Here is an 18,405-nt window from a genome sequence, read left to right as displayed (position 1 = left end):
GCAAGCTCTCCCCAGACAAAGGGGGAGGGATAGCTCAGTGGTTTGAGCATTGGCCTGCTAAACCCAGGGTTGTGAGTTCAATCCTTGAGGGGGCCACTTAGGGATCTGGGACAAAAATTGGTCCTGCTAGTGAAGGCAGGGGGCTGGACTCGATGACCTTTCGAGGTCTCTTCCAGTTCTAGGAGATTGGTATATCTCCAATTATTACCTTTAGACCAGGACCCACCAACTCAAAGCAAAACCAGATCCTGCCAGAACAACAGATACAAAACCTGCAGATCTATCTCCGTTGCTGAGAGTATCAACACCTGCCACAATACACCTTTCAAGATTCATGGTTCCTACATGTGCCTATTGCAACATGTGGTGTAGCTCATCCAGTGCACTAAATACTCCAGTAACAACTGTGCGGGTGAAACCAGACAATCACTGTGCTATCAAATGAACTTGCATGGAAAAATAAGACAAAAACAGCATATTGCCAGTGGGTGAACACTTTTCACAAAACAATCACTCCATATCTGACCTCTCAGTCCCTGTCCTCAAAGGAAGTTTACATAACACCTTCAAAAGATGAACCTGGGAACTTGAATTTCATAACTCTGCTAGATACCAAAAATCATACTTAATAAAGTCACTGGAATTATGGCTCATTCCAACAATCTGTAATCTATGAACCCTAGGACTTAGGGGTGTTAACTGCCAATTTCACCTTAAATAATCTCTTGCAATATGTATTAACTTCTTATCTTTTCCACCTGGTATTTAGCTGTGACATAGATTCATAGACTGTAGGACTGGAAGGGACCTCGAGAGGTCATTGAGTCCAGTCCCCTGCCCTCATGGCAGGACCAAATACTGTCTAGACCATCCCGGATAGACATTTATCTAACCTACTCTTAAATATCTCCAGAGATGGAGATTCCACAGCCTCCCTAGGCAGTTTATTCCAGTGTTTAACCACCCTGACAGTTAGGAACTTTTTCCTAATGTCCAATCTAAACCTCCCTTGCTGCAGTTTAAGCCCATTGCTTCCTCTTCTATCCTTAGAGGCTAAGGTGAACAAGTTTTCTCCCTCCTCCTTGTGACACCCTTTTAGATACCTAAAAACTGCTATCATGTCCCCTCTCAGTCTTTAAGTCTAACCAGCGCAAAGTAGAGCGGAAGAATGACTTCTCGTGTCTTGCTCACAACACACCTGTTAATGCATCCCAGAATCATGTTTGCTTTTTTGGCAACAGCATCACACTGTTGACTCATATTTAGCTTGTGGTCCACTATAACCTCTAGATCCCTTTCTGCCGTACTCCTTCCTAGACAGTCTCTTTCTGTTCTGTATGTGTGAAATTGATTGTTGATTGATGTTTTGAGGCAAGGAGAATAAATGACCAGAAGAAAGAAGACGTCCTGGAAAAAGTCACAGTACAACATGGCAATTTTTCAGCGCACACAAACCACTCTACCCTTCAATCACTAGTATCTCAGACCCTTCTGGAGAAAGAGGGAGTATTTTGTAGAACTAACGAGGAGTCTTCTGACACCTTAAAGACTAGCAAATTTATTATAACATAAGCTTTCGTGGGCTCTGACCCACTTCTTCAGATGTATGGAGAACTGTGTATGTTGTTGTCTTTGTCAAAGAGACTAAGTTAGAGTTGCTGTGGGATCCATAACTGAATTTCCTAGGGGGTTTGTGCATTTAAAAAGGAGAAATGTAATCAGGGGACTTGGAGCTGGGCCTCCTGGATTCCATTACCAGCTATGCCCAGCCACTAACCTGGGTGTCCTTCAGCAAATCACTTAACTTCTCTGCACCTGTAAAGTGGGGTGAACATTTTCCTACTCCATGGAGGTGTTTGTAAATTGCTTTGAGTTTCATGAATCAAAGGTGCTGTAGAAATGTGTTTTATAATAACCTTGACCCTGGCACTGCATTTAATTTCCAGAGTGTTCAAAATAAAGGTTCCAAACTTAAAAAAATAAATAAAATGCTCACACCATGGGAAATGTGATTAGAGCCAGCTGAACGCTGTGTGTGTGTGTGTGTATTGACCATGCAGTCATTGAACATTAGCACACCTTTGTTTTTGTATTCCAGCAGTCCCTCCATATACTGGTTGCTGCCCAGACACATATGAAGTTATTGTCCCATCGCTAAGATCTCACAATCTAAGTATTTATTTCAGGGTGCAGAACTCCAGACATGTTCCAGCTGCATTCCATACCATTGCACTGTAAAATGGTGTGGTGTTCGGACAAGCTTATGAATGATTTTTTTTCAAACTGTAGAAAACCACCACCCTGGGGTAACTGAAAGGCTTGAAGAGACTCTTACCAAACCATCCAGAAAAAAACAAATCACTCTGGATTGAGAAACTTCAGCCCAATGAGTGTATCATTCCCTTTCTGGAAAGTTTGATCTGCAGTTGGAAGAAGGAGCTGGGCCTTTTCCTTGACTATAATAGACATTGCAGATATAATAATGCCCAGAATGTTCCAGCATTCTAGCATCTGCACGCAACTAGGTAGGAATCAGTTTACCCTGATTGGACACTGGAAATACAAAGGCCACACCATGAAAGTAACAGTGAACCTATACTGTGTTGAACTATAACCTGTGAAACAGCAGAGAACCCAGGAAGCCTAGGATGTGTGTCTGTCTGGCCTGGTCTCCACTAGAAAATTAAGTCGTCTTAACTGTGTCACTCAGGGGTGTGAACCCAAGCCCCTGAATGGTGTAGTTAAGCCAGCCTAATCTCCGGTGTAGACCGTGCTAGGTCAGTGGCAGAAATCTTCCATCGATCTAGCTACTGTCTCTCTGGGAGTTGATTTTACCTACAGAATGGGAGAAACCCTCCTCTCAGCAGTGTAGTGTCTACACTGAAGAGCTACTGTGGTGCCGCTGTCACATTTCCCGCGTAGACGAGCCCAGAGTGTGTGTCTGTGGTGTGGGGAGCCAAAGGAATGTCGGTGTGGGCAGTAATCCTGTCTTGTGGAAGCCTGTCTAGCGGTGCCCTTTCTTGTCTGAGGGGATTGTTCTGGGTGGCTGGGGACAGAGGTAGCCATGCTGATAAAGTGGAATGTGGGCTGGTGGGAGAAATCTCTGCCTGTATTTTTAAACTCCTGGCTCCTCCTTTGCTTTCTGTTGGCAGTGCTGAAGCAAGGCTTCCTCCGGCAGGTTTTTTAAAATTTTATTTTATGAGAATAGTCGGTTACGACTCCCCAAGTGCTGTAAAAGTTAATGTGATAGTCTCTTTGCGCCTGTGCTCATTTTTATAATTTTTTATTTTATGAAACAGGACAGGGAGCTTAGTGACTTATTACTATTCATTTCGTTTCAATGCAGTAAATATTGATTCAGTTGGGGGTTTTCAATTTAAACCACTCGGCGATTATATAAAATATTACTAGCCTCTGAAATTATGCTTACCGATCTCTTTGGCTGCTCATTAAGGAAGGAGTGCAATTTTTAGATCCCTTTGCTTTCATCATTCTAATAAATGGGCTAAACTACAGTTTTGCACGGAAGGTGCTGTAGACTCAGCTAGCAGGAGCTTGACAGCATGGCTGCAGCTCTTAATTTGGAACCGCTTTCAAAGGATTTTTTATATTTTAGTTTGAGACACATAGGTCTCTTCCTTCGATTCTTCAGCCGCGGTGGAGCATGTGAATGACAGCCAGGATAAATAGAGCTGGCTTGCCATGGCACAGTTAGAAGGGAGATAACGTAGGCTTCTCCCTCCATTGAGTCCCAGGATTTTGCATGAACCTAAAAGGTCCTGTTTACAGGTGTCAAGGGGAACAAGAGAGGAGGCACAAAAAGAGGGAGAGAAATCTGACCAGCATAATTAGAAATTGTGTAACGGCATCTTTAGCAGTGGAGTTATTATTTGCTGCAGGCCACATACTGGCGATCAAAATTTTCATGACAAATCGCTACGTGAAACCAGTTCAATCAACTCCTGAAGTGCTGCTTCAACATTGTGCTGAGGCTGAAGAAGTGTATCTAGCTGGGAAATGGAGCTAAATAAGCATTCAGAATATTTCTGAGATGACACCAGGGGCTGGTGTGTAGTCAAATAGTGTGTGAATGCCATTTCCTGTGTCCTTGGAGTCCTATGGGACCTGGCATTTCCACCTGTTTCACATCCCTTCCATCCTCCAGGTATGCTGGTGCACCCTCCTGGAAGAGCACAACAGTCTTCAATGCCTCTCAGTATCACTCAACTGTTGAACCACACGAGGCCCTTGCATTCACACCCTATCTAGTCTCATGCTGCTTCCCCAGCTCTCCTGTCCCTAGTTGACCCAGTGAGCTAGTACTAAAAAAAAAAATAAATAAAAAAAATTTGAACCAGAGTTATCCGCGGAGCATTATGAAGGGCTGATTCAGTTCATTCCAGCTGTATGCTAATTTCCTCAAGGTAGAGACATTAGCCATTTTTAATGAAATGTTTCCAAAGCACTTGTTCCTTTTAAAGTCTTCTGGAGCCTTCTGACCATTCTTGGTTTTGTGGTGCTGGAGAGGTGATCAAGGTTCAGGGGTTGTTCGGCTCAGTGATGAGGAGATTTAGGCCAACACTTTCAAACTTGGGTGCCTAAAATTAGGGCTGAGGCATGACATGAAGCTTTCTGAATATTTTTCTTAGCATGGGAAAGCTGGATTCATAGATTGTAGGGCTGGAAGGGACCTCAAGAGGTCACTGAGTCCAGTCCCCTGCCCTCATGGCAGGACCAAACACTGTCTAGACCATCCCGGATAGACATTTATCTAACCTACTCTTAAATATCTCCAGAGATGGAGATTCCACAACCTCCCTAGGCAATTTATTCCAGTGTTTAACCACCCTGACAGTTAGGAACTTTTTCCTAATGTCCAACCTAAACCTCCCTTGCTGCAGTTTAAGACCATTGCTTCCTGCTCCATCCTTAGAGGCTAAGATGAACAAGTTTTCTCCTTCCTCCTTATGACACCCTTTTAGATACCTGAAAACTGCTATCATGTCCCCTCTCAGTCTTCTCTTTTCCAAACTAAACAACCCCAATTCTTTCAGCCTTCCTTCATAGGTCATGTTCTCAACCTTGAATCATTCTTGTTGCTCTTCTCTGGACCCTCTCCAATTTCTCCACATCTTTCTTGAAATGCGGTGCCCAGAACTGGACACAATACTCCAGTTGAGGCCTGACCAGCGCAGAGTAGAGCGGAAGAATGACTTCTCGTGTCTTGCTCACAACTCACCTGTTAATGCAGCCCAGAATCATGTTTGCTTTTTTTGCAACAGCATCACACTGTTGACTCATATTTAGCTTGTGGTCCACTATAACTCCTAGATCCCTTTCTGCCGTTCTCCTTCCTAGACAGTTTCTTTCCATTCTGTATGTGTGAAACTGATTGTTCCTTCCTAATGGAGCACCTTGCATTTGTCTTTATTAAACTTTATCCTGTTTACCTCAGACCATTTCTCCAATTTGTCCAGATCATTTTGAATTATGACCCTGTCCTCCAAAGCAGTTGCAATCCCTCCCAGTTTGGTATCATCTGCAAACTTAATAAGCGTACTTTCTATGCCAATATCTAAGTCGTTGATGAAGATATTGAACAGAGCCGGTCCCAAAACAGACCCCTGCGGAACCCCACTCATTATACCTTTCCAGCAGGATTGGGAACCATTAATAACTACTCTCTGAGTACAGTTATTCAGCCAGTTATGCACCCACCTTATAGTAGCCCCATGTAAGTTGTATTTGCCTATTTTATTGATAAGAATATCATGCGAGACCGTATCAAATGCCTTACTAAAGTCTAGGTATACCACATCCACCGCTTTTCCCTTATCCACAAGACTCGTTATCCTATCAAAGAAAACTATCAGATTGGTTTGACATGATTTGTTCTTTACAAATCCTGGCTATTCCCTATCATCTTACCACCTTCAAAGTGTTTGCAGATGATTTCCTTAATTACTTGCTCCATTATCTTCCTTGGCACGGAAGTTAAACTAACTGGTCTGTAGTTTCCTGGGTTGTTTTTATTTCCCTTTTTATAGATGGGCGCTATATTTGTCCTTTTCCAGTCTTCTGAATCTCTCTTGTCTTCCATGATTTTCCAAAGATAATTGCTAGAGGCTCAGATACCTCCTATTCCTTCTGGATGGGAGGAACTTTCTTCACAGGAATGCCTGCAAGGACCAGGTTTTGTGTGGAGTTCGGCAATGGGAAAAGTGGCCCGCTCTTTGAGTTTATAGCAGTTAATTTCTTTACTATGTGGTCATCTCTAAACCTGCTGGAGAGATGTCAATATTTCCTGAATGACAATTGAGCCACCTGGGATATGGCAAAACTGTGATCCTGTGAGCCCTTAAGCCAATCTGGATTCAGAATTATGATTTTAGGTATAGATAATGTGTGTGTATGTGCCCCTTATGCAGGGCCGCCCAGAGGATTCCGGGGGCCTGGGGTCTTCGATGGTGGGGGGCCCCTGCTTCGGCGATAATTCGGCAGCGGGGGGTCCTTCCGCTCTGGGACCTGCCACCGAAGTGCCCCAAAGACCCGGGGTGGGGGTTCCCCGCCGCCAAATTACCGCCGAAGCGGGACCCACCGCCGAAGTGCAGCCGGGTCTTTGGCGGTAATTGGGCGGCGGGGAGCCCCCGCTGCGGGTCCTCAGGGCACTTTGGTGGTGGGTCCTGGAAGGGATGGGCCCCCCGCTGCCGAATTACCGCTGAAGACCCGGCTGCACTTCGGCGGCGGGTCCCGCTTTGGCGGTAAGGACCCCCCACCGGCAAAGACTGGGAGCAGAAGAAGCTCCGGGGGCCCGGGCCCCGCGAGACTTTTCCGGGGCCCCCGGAGTGAGTGAAGGACCCTGCTCCAGGGGCCCCGAAAAACTCTCGTGGGGGCCCCTGCGGGGCCCGGGGCAAATTGCCCCACTTGCCCCCCCCTCTGGGCGGCCCTGCCCTTATGTTCCTTTTTGCCTCTGACCTGCTAACTAAAGTCTTGTTTCTAACTTCCTTGTCAGATATTTACATTTTAGAGTGTATATAAAATCTTGTGTGTTATGAATGTGAAAATCTAGGGAGCCATGCCCTTTTAAATTGGTGCCTATGGAATTCTTAATCACCAATTCAAATGTTCCAGGTTGGGGTGTAAGTATATCTCCACTGTGCTTGATTATGAAGTGCCAGTGGGTGCTCATTTGAGATCCAGATTTCTGTTTCTCATACACAGACCTGTTGTGCTCTGTTCATTATTGTGAATTACCAATCCGAAGTGCCGAATCATGGAACTGAGGGTTCTTGAAAACTTTATACATGTCAAAGGAATTAATTCTACATTATTTTAAGCTCCCTTCTCTATTTTCCATTCTCTCTCTCATTGGATGTCTTTGCATTACCTTTTAAATGCTGTTGGCACAATATAGGTAGCGTTAGAGGCTCCTTTGGATAGCAAAGGTTTGGCTGTTAGATCATCTTGATTATCCTTTGTCTCCCTTAATTTGTGCTTGGTTTTTTGAAAGGATTTCAGAAGGAGCAGATCTGCGTTTTAAAAACCATTTAAATTTCTTGGTGACACTGATGGATTTGACCGGGACAATTATCCCTATAATATAGCAGTCGAGATTTGTCAGCCTTTTGGTCTAATCAGTTTGATAGCGAACACAGAAAGTGTTAATTGATGAAGAAACTATCCATGTGGGGCAAAATATTTTGACAAATATGAAGGTGGGGGGGAATTCAAATTGGTCTTCCATTCTCTGCTTCTTTTACATGCAACTAGGAATATTTGATGACCACAAGGCTTAGGGATGATCAATTAGATTTAGCCAGAGCTGCATTAATTGAATCAATATTAATATGTGATTTAAAATATGTTGTCAATTGGAATAGAGTGTTTGGCTAAGAGTCCAGAGTGACATATGAATTATTATGTTTCAGATTCTTTGAGGCAAGGACTTTCTTCACTTTGTGTTTTGCACAGCAGTGAACAAACGGTTGGCATTTAACCAAAAATAAGTAATGAAATTGCTGAAAAGAACCCAGAAGAGACTACTGAAAAAATCCTGCAAAAAGATAGAACAGAGCTTGTTATACACACTGCTATCTAGCCATCTTACATAATTAAACACTGTTTTAAATACCACTTTACTCTAGTTTTAAGGATAGTAGTAAACCATGTTTAAGGTAATCAATAGAATGTTAGACTACTTGCATATTTCAAGCTTGCTGACCTAATCTTGACCAAAATACAGTTCACTTTTCGTGGCCCTGCTTATCAATTCATTGGAAAGCAGTAGAGACCATTGCATTAAAAGTGACATACAAATCACTTTCCCCAAATTCCTTTGGTGTTAGCAGTGGGAGATAGGTGGGGTGAATTCAGAGCATACGTCTTCCAATTGATTTTCACTTCTTAATTTTTAACTAAGACTTTGCTAAATATGCCCCTGCCCCAAAGCAGGCTGCTTGATGAATATTGCTGAAGTGGAGTGAATCTTTAAAAAAAATTATTTGAAGGTCATTTTAAGAAGCCTTTTTATGACGTTCCTCTTAAATACAGCCCATTCCTATTCATCCGAATGGCCTGGGGGACAGCTGAAACTTTCCGAGGACAGGCATTTGTTTTGAGCTGAGCTACAGGGCTCCGTGATGGGACAGCAGATCTGACAAGAGGTGCAGCCATTTGCCCTGGACATGATGCAGAAGCCACAGAACACCACATTTGGAGTGGATACATTGCACTGGTGTAACACAAATTAGACACATTGCTGTAAATTGCTCTCATAGTTATCTGAATCCAAAGTGTTTGCAGAGGGGTGACGTCTTGTGGATTCGGAGAAGTAGCATTTTGGGATAAATGGAATTTGGAGAACAGCATTCTGGGAAAGATTAGCTCAAAATATTGAGGAACTTGAGGTGCTGTGAGGGGAGTGTGTGTGGGGGGGAGGGGAATGGTTCTGGTGAAAAGGACTGTATTAAGGACCCCTCGACCCAGAGAACGCACATATCACAGACAATGGTAGTGGAATATGAGCGAGACACCGTAATAGATTTTTTCCCATAGATAACTCCACTGATGATGTAAGCTTGCTTCATGCTCATCGCTGTATTTCAGCCCTCATCTGGTGGGAGAATAGATTCAGTCCTTGTGCCCACTGCTGAGGCTGCCTCTGATTGTTGGGTGGTGTATGTTGATTGGGTGCAGCCCACAAGGGACTGCGTTGAAATCACCAGCTCATGTGCCATAGGACAGTGGACAACCACCAGGTGGTTTCTCCTTTTGGTCACTAGTAGCAAGGGCTGGCTTGGATCAGAACTAGTAATCTAGAGGTGAAAGGCTCTGCAACCTGTTACTGCTCCCACCCCAGCCCACCTCATCATTTCTTCTCATATTTTTGAAATAGCCTGGATGTGACTCTGGGTTCTCTAATCAGATATTGCCACATAAAGGCCTGGGATCTCTTACAAACCATCACCATGCTCCACATTCTTAAGGCTTGAGAACACCCTCTGCTCAGGGCACGTGGGAATTTGGGTCAGGTGAGAAGCCAGAGAGTGTGCTGCCTTCTTCTGTGGAGAAGAATGGGGAAGCAGGGAGCGTACAAGGTTGAAGTGATGAGGGGAAGGGATGCATTGGCACTGGCGAGGCCACACCTGGAGTATTGTGTCCAGTTTTGGTCCCCCCACTACAGAAGGGCAATGACAATGATTAGGGGGCTGGAGCACATGACTTATGAGGAGAGACTGAGGGAAATGGGGTTATTTAGTCTACAGAAGAGAAGAGTGAGGGGGGATTTGATAGCAGCCTTGAACTACCTGAAGGGGGATTCCAAAGAGGATGGAGCTGGGCTATTCTCAGTGGTAGCAGCTGACAGAACAAGGAGTAATGGTCTCAAGTTGCAGTGGGGGAGGTTTAGGTTGGATATTAGGAAACACTATTTCACTAGGAGGGTGGTGAAGCACTGGAATGAGTTACCTAGGGAGGTGGTGGAATCTCCATCCTTAGAGGTTTTTAAGGTCAAGCTTGGCAAAGCCCTGGCTGGGAGGATTTAGTTGGTGGTGTTCGTGCTTTGAGCAGGGTGTTGGGCTAGATACCACCTAAGGTCTCTTCCAGCCCTAATATTCTATTATTCTAACAGAGTGGCTGGAGAGTTAGCTCCTTTTGCAAGGAGGACAGGGAAGAAGCACGAGGAGGGAACAAAGTGACAGGATATTAAGGTAGAGAACAGAATGACTAGAGGACTAGGACCTCTTGTGTGTCCAGGAGAGCAGCCGTGTGATTAGCAGCAGAGACTTGCCGTGAGGCAGGGGGCCAGACTCTATGAATTCGGTGGGGAGGATCCCAGAATTAATTGATTTATTCAGGGACAGGGTGGAGATCCAGAATGGATTCAGTGGTGGTGGTGTGAAGATTTGGCAATGTAAGTTAAATAGACATGGTTTCAGGGGTCATGACAGCACAGGTACTCAGCTGAGTAATATTCAAGCTCTGCATACAATGAGGATGAAATTGAATATATCTTTACATATGGCATATAAAACACACTAGCACTGATGCCTCCTCAGCTAACTCACAAACTCACAAGCTAATGCACTGCCTTCCCAAATGTGCTTTTTTCCCATCAACGTTCTCTTCATAACCACTGTGGGTTGGGTTTTTCAAAGGGGCCATTAGAAATCAGTGGGATTTGGGCACCTAACTTCTTTAGATCCTCTTGAAAATCCCTGGTGCAGGCTCCAAAGTCTTGCCATCTGATTAAACCTTTTGGGATAGATACTATCACTGTGGGTGGTTCTAAGAGGTTTCTGTTGGTGACCTGTATGACATGGCATTCTCTTCTAACTTTGTTTCTTTGACTTTTTAAAAACCATGCCCCACTTAGGGCTGTAAGAACATGAAAACCTTTACTATTATATCCTGAATTCCTTCTATCCCAGTCAGCTATTCTGAATTATTAGTAATAATTATAATGCTTAGTCGTTTATCCATGGGTCTCAAAGCACATTATCCAAGCAGGTAAATATCATTAATATCCAGGCCAGCTAGAACACCAGGGGCTATTTCCTACTTTTTTGAAAAGTGCCCTAGAATCCCCATCTTCCAGTTCCAAACATCTCCTCATAAGGGCAGTATTTCAGGGCTCATCTACCCTTGGAAATTTACCAAAATAGCTATCCCAGAATAAAAGTGTCCACACAGGAACTTATACCTGTATAACTATTCCAGAATAGCTATTCTGGTAAATTTCCAAGGGTAGATGAGACCTGTGCAATGCCCCCTGCAGTTCTATCATAGTATCGTCAACCCTAGCCAGGAGCCCAGATCCTCAGGTAATATGTTGAGCTATCTACTACATCTGTAGACATTCTGGTTACTCCTAATTTCATATGATCATTTAGGACATTCAAGGGATATTTTAAATTTTGTTGTAAAAAATAAATCCCTGGGCAAGCAGTCCAGCTTCTTCAGTGCTCATTCAAAACCTCGTAATGGTTATCTCATTTGTGAACGCGTAGAGCATGTCTGCTGAGAACAATCTGGAAGTTTTGTGCCGACCAGAGAGCTCCAGAAGCAGCGAGGAAGGATCTCTGCTCCTAAGGGCTCAGTACAGTGCTGGAAAGGGGGCCTCTCCAAAATAGTCTTTGTATTTTTAAAAAATGTCTTCCCTGATCTTTTGTTGCTGGGCGTTGGCTCTTTTTAATCTGTCAGTTGCCAGCAGTGGGCTCACCAAAAGGCACTGCGCAGCCGAGGCTTGTATGACTAACATTTTCAGAGCAAGCATCACCTGCTGCTGAGGAGATGAATTAGTGATTTGCTGACAGGAGCCTGGAAGAGGCCCAAGCATCTATAGGAATGCCACATATTGCGTGACAGTGAGGGGACATAACTGCTCAGCCTAGCTGGGAGGCTTTACCGTCCAGATTGCATTGAACCTTTAATGACCACCAGTATGCAGCTGGTTCTGTAGTGATCTCCTCCATCTGAATGGGGAAAGCCCACCGGGGCCGGTTTTGGGTAGGATGCTAGGCCTTTGGAGGAAGCAGACTCGTTGTTGTTAGTTCTTTGCTTCGTTTTATTTTTTCTTCCAACTCAGCAGGGTTCAGTGGTCTGGCCCCGCACACCGCAAAGGGTAAGAAACCCCCAGTTTAATTTGTGGTTAGATATCTGTTAAGATTGCATCCACTTCCCCAGTCAGCACTTAATTGGCAAGTCGCTTGATTTAACAGTGTGGGAGCCAGTACCGGAAAAATGGCTTGAATAAATCACCGCCTGACGCTAGAAAATAGATATAATCTCAACATTAACTACATTAATAGTAGCAGGAGCTGAATTAAGAAAGCCATAAAGTATAGGCAGGAGAGTATAAATTATAGCCATCTCACTGTCTCCGCAGTCTCCATTCTCCCTCCTCCTTCAGCCCCTCCCACACCTCAGCCCACCCATTCACATGGGGTTGTGCCTTTACCAGCCCTGTTTTATGATGAAGGACCCAGGCTGATCTGCATAGAGAGGAGTGATCTTCTGAACTGCACCTTTACCAATTTGTGTCATCTGTTCTGGGGACCACCAGACTTGGCCTAATCAGTTTTAGTGGCTAAATATTGATTTCAAAAGGATACAGAAAGGAAGGTAATTGCTCTGCTGTTGCAATAATGCATTTCATTTTTCCCCTCCCTGGGCTGGTGGAGGCTGTGCTCTTTTATGACTCTCTGATCGCATACATCTTTAACATGATTGTTTGGGGGTGAGGAGATGGACAAGAGGGGAGAAGTGCACTGCTGTTGCAAGATGCTTTTTAATGGCACAAAGGGAGATCTTCACTGGAGCCTTGGCTTACATGCATGCAACTGGCCACGTGGGGAAATGTGGTTTTTATTCCCACAATGGGAAGTGGTTTCGTTTTGCTTGCTGAACTAAATTAAGATAGATGCCTGAGTCTAGGAAGGTAAAGGAAACTAATTGAGTTACACCTTGATGGAGCTTAATTAATTTGTGTCTTGCAATTGCTTCATAATCTTCTCTTTTTGGGAGCACTCAGAACTGAGCCCAGAGAAGTTAGGCTGTAGTATAAAAGGGGTGTGTGTTTGCTCATATGCAGTCTTGGCCTATTTATATACAGCACTGTACAACTTTCTTTATACATCTTCCTGCATGCAAACTGCATCCCATAATGCTTATAGCATTGAAAGGGTACAAAACCATGGTCTTGTGGTTGAGGCAAAGGACTGGGGCCCAGGTGACTGGGGTTCAGTTCTACCACCAACTTCCTTTGTGACCCTGGGCAAGTCATTTAATCTTTCTGGATCTAAACGTGCAATCCTGTAAAATGGGCATAACACTCCCTTAGTTCACAGTGGTATGAGAATAAAATCCATTAGTGTTTATGAGGTGCCCATACAGCACATTAAAAAAACGCCCTAAGAAAACCTATAAACAAACAAGAAAAATAGCAGAGGGAGGGAGAAATCGAGAGATCTGGGCAAGGGAGAAAAAGTTATTCAATCTGAGGTTTGAAAAAAATGGAACCATTGTAACCTTTGTGCCTCAGTTTCCTATCTGGAAAATCAAGGCTTGTACCCATAAGGGCTCTTATGAGGATTACCATTTCTATGGTGTTGTGAGCATACAGAAAGCTAGATAAGCACCAAGTATCCGTCTAGCAACTGGGCCAGGACCACCGATTTAACACCCCCTACTCTTGGGAAAAGTGTCACAGGATTTCTAATGACTGCTCGGAGTCAGGACTTCACCCAAAGGAGGAATCCTAGTGAGGAACACAGGTAGCATTGCTGGGTCAGGATGCCTGGACATTGAGCAGGGGCAGGAAGCGCAAGGCACAGAGTCCAGAACAGGGTGGAGCCCACTTGGTTGGACAGCTTCCCGTTCCTGCTGTTGGCTTATGTAGGGTCAGGCGGCCAGTCAGCTGTTCCGGGACTCTGCCAATAGGACTGCAGGGGCAGAGCCTCAAACTGGGGCTGGGCTTCATGGGTCCCAAGTAGGCAAGCATCAGCAGGCTGCCAGATGGAGGGTTGGAGCATGGCTGCTGCAGAGCCGGTTCGGCTCCAGGGGTTATGACAACCGTGGGCTTTTGAAACTCACTGATTGGTATAAATGCCCTCAGCCTGGAACATTGAGCTCTTCTTGGAACAGGCTCGGCTAATCTGGAATCTTTTTATGCCAGGCAGGCATTTCCTTTCTCCCTTGGATAGTGGCACAGAAGGCCGTGGTGTCCATGTGAATTTCATGTCAGTGTGACTGCATGCTCCCCGTCACCGTGATGCGCACAAGGAACTCTTGCCATGTGACAGCTGTTTCTCTTCCCTTGGAGCTGGATGGAAGTGTTGCACCTGTTTCGTTAGGCCAGCATTAAATACTGTCCTTCATTTCCACTGCAGGCTGAGGGGAAGCAAACACAAGGGGCCTTCTGGAGAAGACCTCATGCTAATTAGATTCAGTGAAGTCTGTGGTGTGACACAGCCCCACAATCTATTAAGCATTCCCACAAACGATGTGGCGATTGTTAACTCTCTCTGAGGGATTTCTCTCTGGAGGCAGCTGTGACGGACGCACAGCCCCTTTCTCCCTGCACTCAATTGTTCATCCTCCAGTCTCAGCTCTTGTCCATGTGAGGTTGTTTTTCTGCATTCCCCAGGGTGCTTCTCGTGCCGCCCCAATTTCAGTGCCCCATGCACCACTGACTGCCAGCTGACTGACTAATGGTCTCTCAGATGTGGCACTGAAGGTTGGCTTCTGGCAGATCTGATGGTGCTGCTAATTCAAATTCCTCAGAGACCCGATGAAAGCAGTTGCACAATCCAGCCCTCTCTGACATGCACAACAAAGTTTCAACATACAAGGAGGGGAAGGTAAGAAATCAGCACACTTCTGTTTGGTTGTGCACTTCCCTTTCTGAAGAGTTGCTTGGTTCTTTTCCTATCTACCTTAAGGTTTTCAATGTAGTATCAAAGTGCTTTTTATCAGTAAATGTTTAATGATTCATCAGCCACTACTCCTAGTGCTTTATGAAGTTGAGTGTTTGTTTGTTTGTAGCTATCAAGGTCTGTGCAGGAAGTTATGATTTTAGGATTGATCTAAGAAGCAAAGTATAGATTTGGAGCCATGCTTTCCATGATATCAGGGGTGTTGGGATCGGGAGTTTTGCTTCAGGATCCTCTTTAGCTAAAATACATATCACTTTCTTCCTCGCATATCTGCCATTATGTGGGATTTTATAACCTAAGATGTGGTTTAATTATGCTATAGATGTGGCTGTAACTGTAAATTAAAGCCTACTTTAACAAGACCTAATCTTTCCACCATCCATCATATCAGTGCACTGGGCCGGACACTACAATCATGAATTCCTTTAGTTTGTAAAGCTTTGCTGTGTGCTTTGTTTCTTAATCAAGTCGCTCTCATTCTCTTCCAGCAGGGGGAGACAGCTCTATATGAGTCATCCTCAGGGAAGGCTGAAGAATTAATTTAATTTTAATCACAGAATACCTGTGAATTTCAGGTTTGTTTAGGATTTTTGTATGTGTTAAAACACACAGTAGCTTAGCAGCCCTGAGATGCTGAAAGTGGGGTGTAGGGGGGTTTCATCTTGGGCGTGCTAAGCAGAATGCTTTTATGATCAGGTGGCCTCATTAGAACTATTTCCCTTAAATTGCGTGAGTACCTGATATAGCCCTAACACAGCAGGCTTTTGCAGACTTGTATTTCACAGGGAACGTCACAGTCACTACATCACTTTGCTCCTGTAGTTTCTGTTGTTGCCAGAGAGCCCCTGATAAAATACATAGAAAAAAAAATCATTCAGAAGGATGAAGTTGCTTCTCTTTGTTTCTACCAGGGCTTTATGTATTAGTCATGTGTGAGTGGTGGCTTTAACAAAGAGTCATCTAAAGACCTTGGGAATGTTCTGAACAGCCTGTACAACTGCAGCGGGTGCTTTTCAAGCTCCCCGATAAGCAGGCCTCAGAGTTTAGAGTTCCAGTAGAGAGAGGTACAAGGAAACATCCTGCTAGTTGATGTAGAAGTTGCAGGCACCCGTGAAGTCTTCCCTTAAAGAGCAACCCCACTGGCAGAAATTATGCAGAAAGGTTCCCAATACAGCCAGTAAATGACTGATTCAGCTGCAACATGCCTATTGGCCACTTCTTCTCTGCAGGTTCTTGCTTTTGTGAGTGCTCTAATTTTTTTAATGGTTCTTGGAGGTGGTAGAAGCACTGGGGAATTAGAAAGTGTCCCCTAAAGACTAACTGTTGATTTGCTTGGGTTGATACAGTCAAAAAAAGCTTGAGTCCTGATCCGAAAATCCAAGTCTGCTATTTTCATGCTGGTTGGGATCAGCTGAACTATTCTCCTGACCGCATTGAATGGATTGTATGTGCATAAACAAACTTCATTAGACAGTGGTTGTCGCAGATAATCTATTGTGTTGCTTAATTAAGTTCAGACTTTTTAAAAAAGTGATTCTGTAAAAATCCAAACCCCGCCCCCTGAAAAAAAAACAAAACTGTGTGATCCAAGCAGTGCCAAGATGAGTGCATTCCAGGAAATACCTCTGCCCTGGGGCATGTTGATTTGTCACTGATTCCTGCGTTAACTTCCGAGCACTAGTCGGATTTGAGCTGTGTTCTGTAGTAATTGTGCCAGCCAAGTTTCTGCAGTGATGCGGTGTGTTAACTACATGATGCTTGTCTGCATTTTCAAATTTCGGAGTTATCTTAGATAGTGAGTTCTTTGAGGCAGGGATTGTCTTGTTCTTCATTTGTACAGTGCCTGGCACAATGGGGGATGGTCCATGGCAGGGGCTCCTAGGTGGTCCCATAATGCAAATAATATTTGAATTGAGACCTCTTTCCGCTGGTCAGTGGGAATCTTCACTTCATTTTCTTTGGGGTGGCAAACGTTCCCCTTATTCCTGTGTTCAGCTAATTGAGTTTTGTTCCCCTCTTAGGGGAATATCCAGTGTAACCTTTGGAAGCAGCTCTGCAGAGTTACATTCTGAACTCTCTAACTTTAAGAGCAACCCCTATCTCTTTGTGGTTGGTTGGTTTGCAGCCTGCGTTGTAAAGTACCAATAGCTCCAGCTGAAATGGATTTTTAAAAGTGTCATATTATGGAGAATTTTACTTTCCATCTTGTTGTTTATTAGGCTCTTAAAGGGAAAGCTTGTAATGCATCCATTGATCGAAATACCAATTGAATAGATGCGAGCACATAAAATTGTCCCGACCCTTTAATAATGGAGCAATATCATTTGTAATGTAGGCAGTGCAATTAGTATTGCCAACCAATACACTACCCCTTGATGGGTGCCTTTGAATCATTTTTATACATTACAGCGTATAGAGAAACCAAGCAGACTAACTTGCTTTAAGTATCTAGCCAACGAGTAATGAAGCCCTCAGAAGCGTGCAATTCTCTTTGGAGGATACTATATCTTTCTTTCTTTCCCTCCGAAGTGGAGCCTAAACTCCCTCTATGTATTTTTTTTGTTTGTTTGTTTTTAGCTCTTGGTTAATGTAAAGGTAACCGTATAGGGTAAGGAGCCAGGAACAGTGCAAGACAGCATTGCACAAGCTTTCCCCAACCCAGCTCTGTTGATACAGTTTCAACTTTAGGCTTCCTAGTATCCGCTGCTCAGATAGTGCAGTGATGGTTTTGGTATAAGGACTGACCTCGTGTGAATTTGGAGAACTAAATCTGGGACAGAAGCGTGAGATTCCTAGGAATTTAAGACATAGAAAGAGCCACTGTCCCAGCTTTCTTGGGGAATCAGATTAGTGTTTACAGAGCACTTTACATATCCAAACTCGTCATCAAACTTTAATTAAAAATTGTACATTACTGCCTGAGGTCAACACCAAAACTGATGTGATGTACAGAGAAAAAGCAAAGTTTATGTGAAGACTTAGGAGAGCCAGGCTGATAAAGTCGAGATAGTTACAGTTTTCTGACACGTGAGACAGCGGAAGAATAACTGAAGGGTGCAAGAGGTAAAAAGATCAGCTACACAAGAGGCAGGATCCATTTTTCTCTAACCAAAGTGTATGTGTAAGTGGTTAAAGCACAGGACTAGGAGTCAGGAGAATACGGGTTCTGTTTCTGGATTTGCCTTATGTGACCTTAGGCAAATCGCTACGGCATGTATTTTGAGTGCCTCTGTTTTAGGGTGCCCAACTTGAGACGTATTGGGTCTTACTGTAAGAAGTACTGAACCCTCCAAATGCTAAATGAAGTTACTGGGAGCTGCAGGTGCTAAGCACCTCTGATAACAAGGACCCAAGAGGTCAGAATTTGAGCACCAATGTTTAATAAACGATTTGAAAATGTTGACCTTAACTTTTGTGTTTGTTTCATGTCTGTAGAATAGGGATAGTACTTATCCTGCCTCACAGAGGGGAT

The 18,405-nt window shown here is 44.1% G+C and overlaps 1 protein-coding gene across 2 annotated transcripts in view; it reads left to right on the top strand.

The window, feature by feature from the left end:
• ZC3H3 (zinc finger CCCH-type containing 3) overlaps positions 1-18,405 on the top strand; it is a 331,469-nt gene that overhangs the window by 155,148 nt on the left and 157,916 nt on the right. The window lies entirely within an intron of this gene.

This window comes from Mauremys reevesii, linkage group 2, assembly GCF_016161935.1.
Source record: "Mauremys reevesii isolate NIE-2019 linkage group 2, ASM1616193v1, whole genome shotgun sequence".
NCBI lineage: Eukaryota > Metazoa > Chordata > Testudines > Geoemydidae > Mauremys > Mauremys reevesii.
The sequence above is the reverse complement of the archived record's forward strand: the minus strand, read 5'-3'. Positions and strand labels throughout refer to the sequence as shown.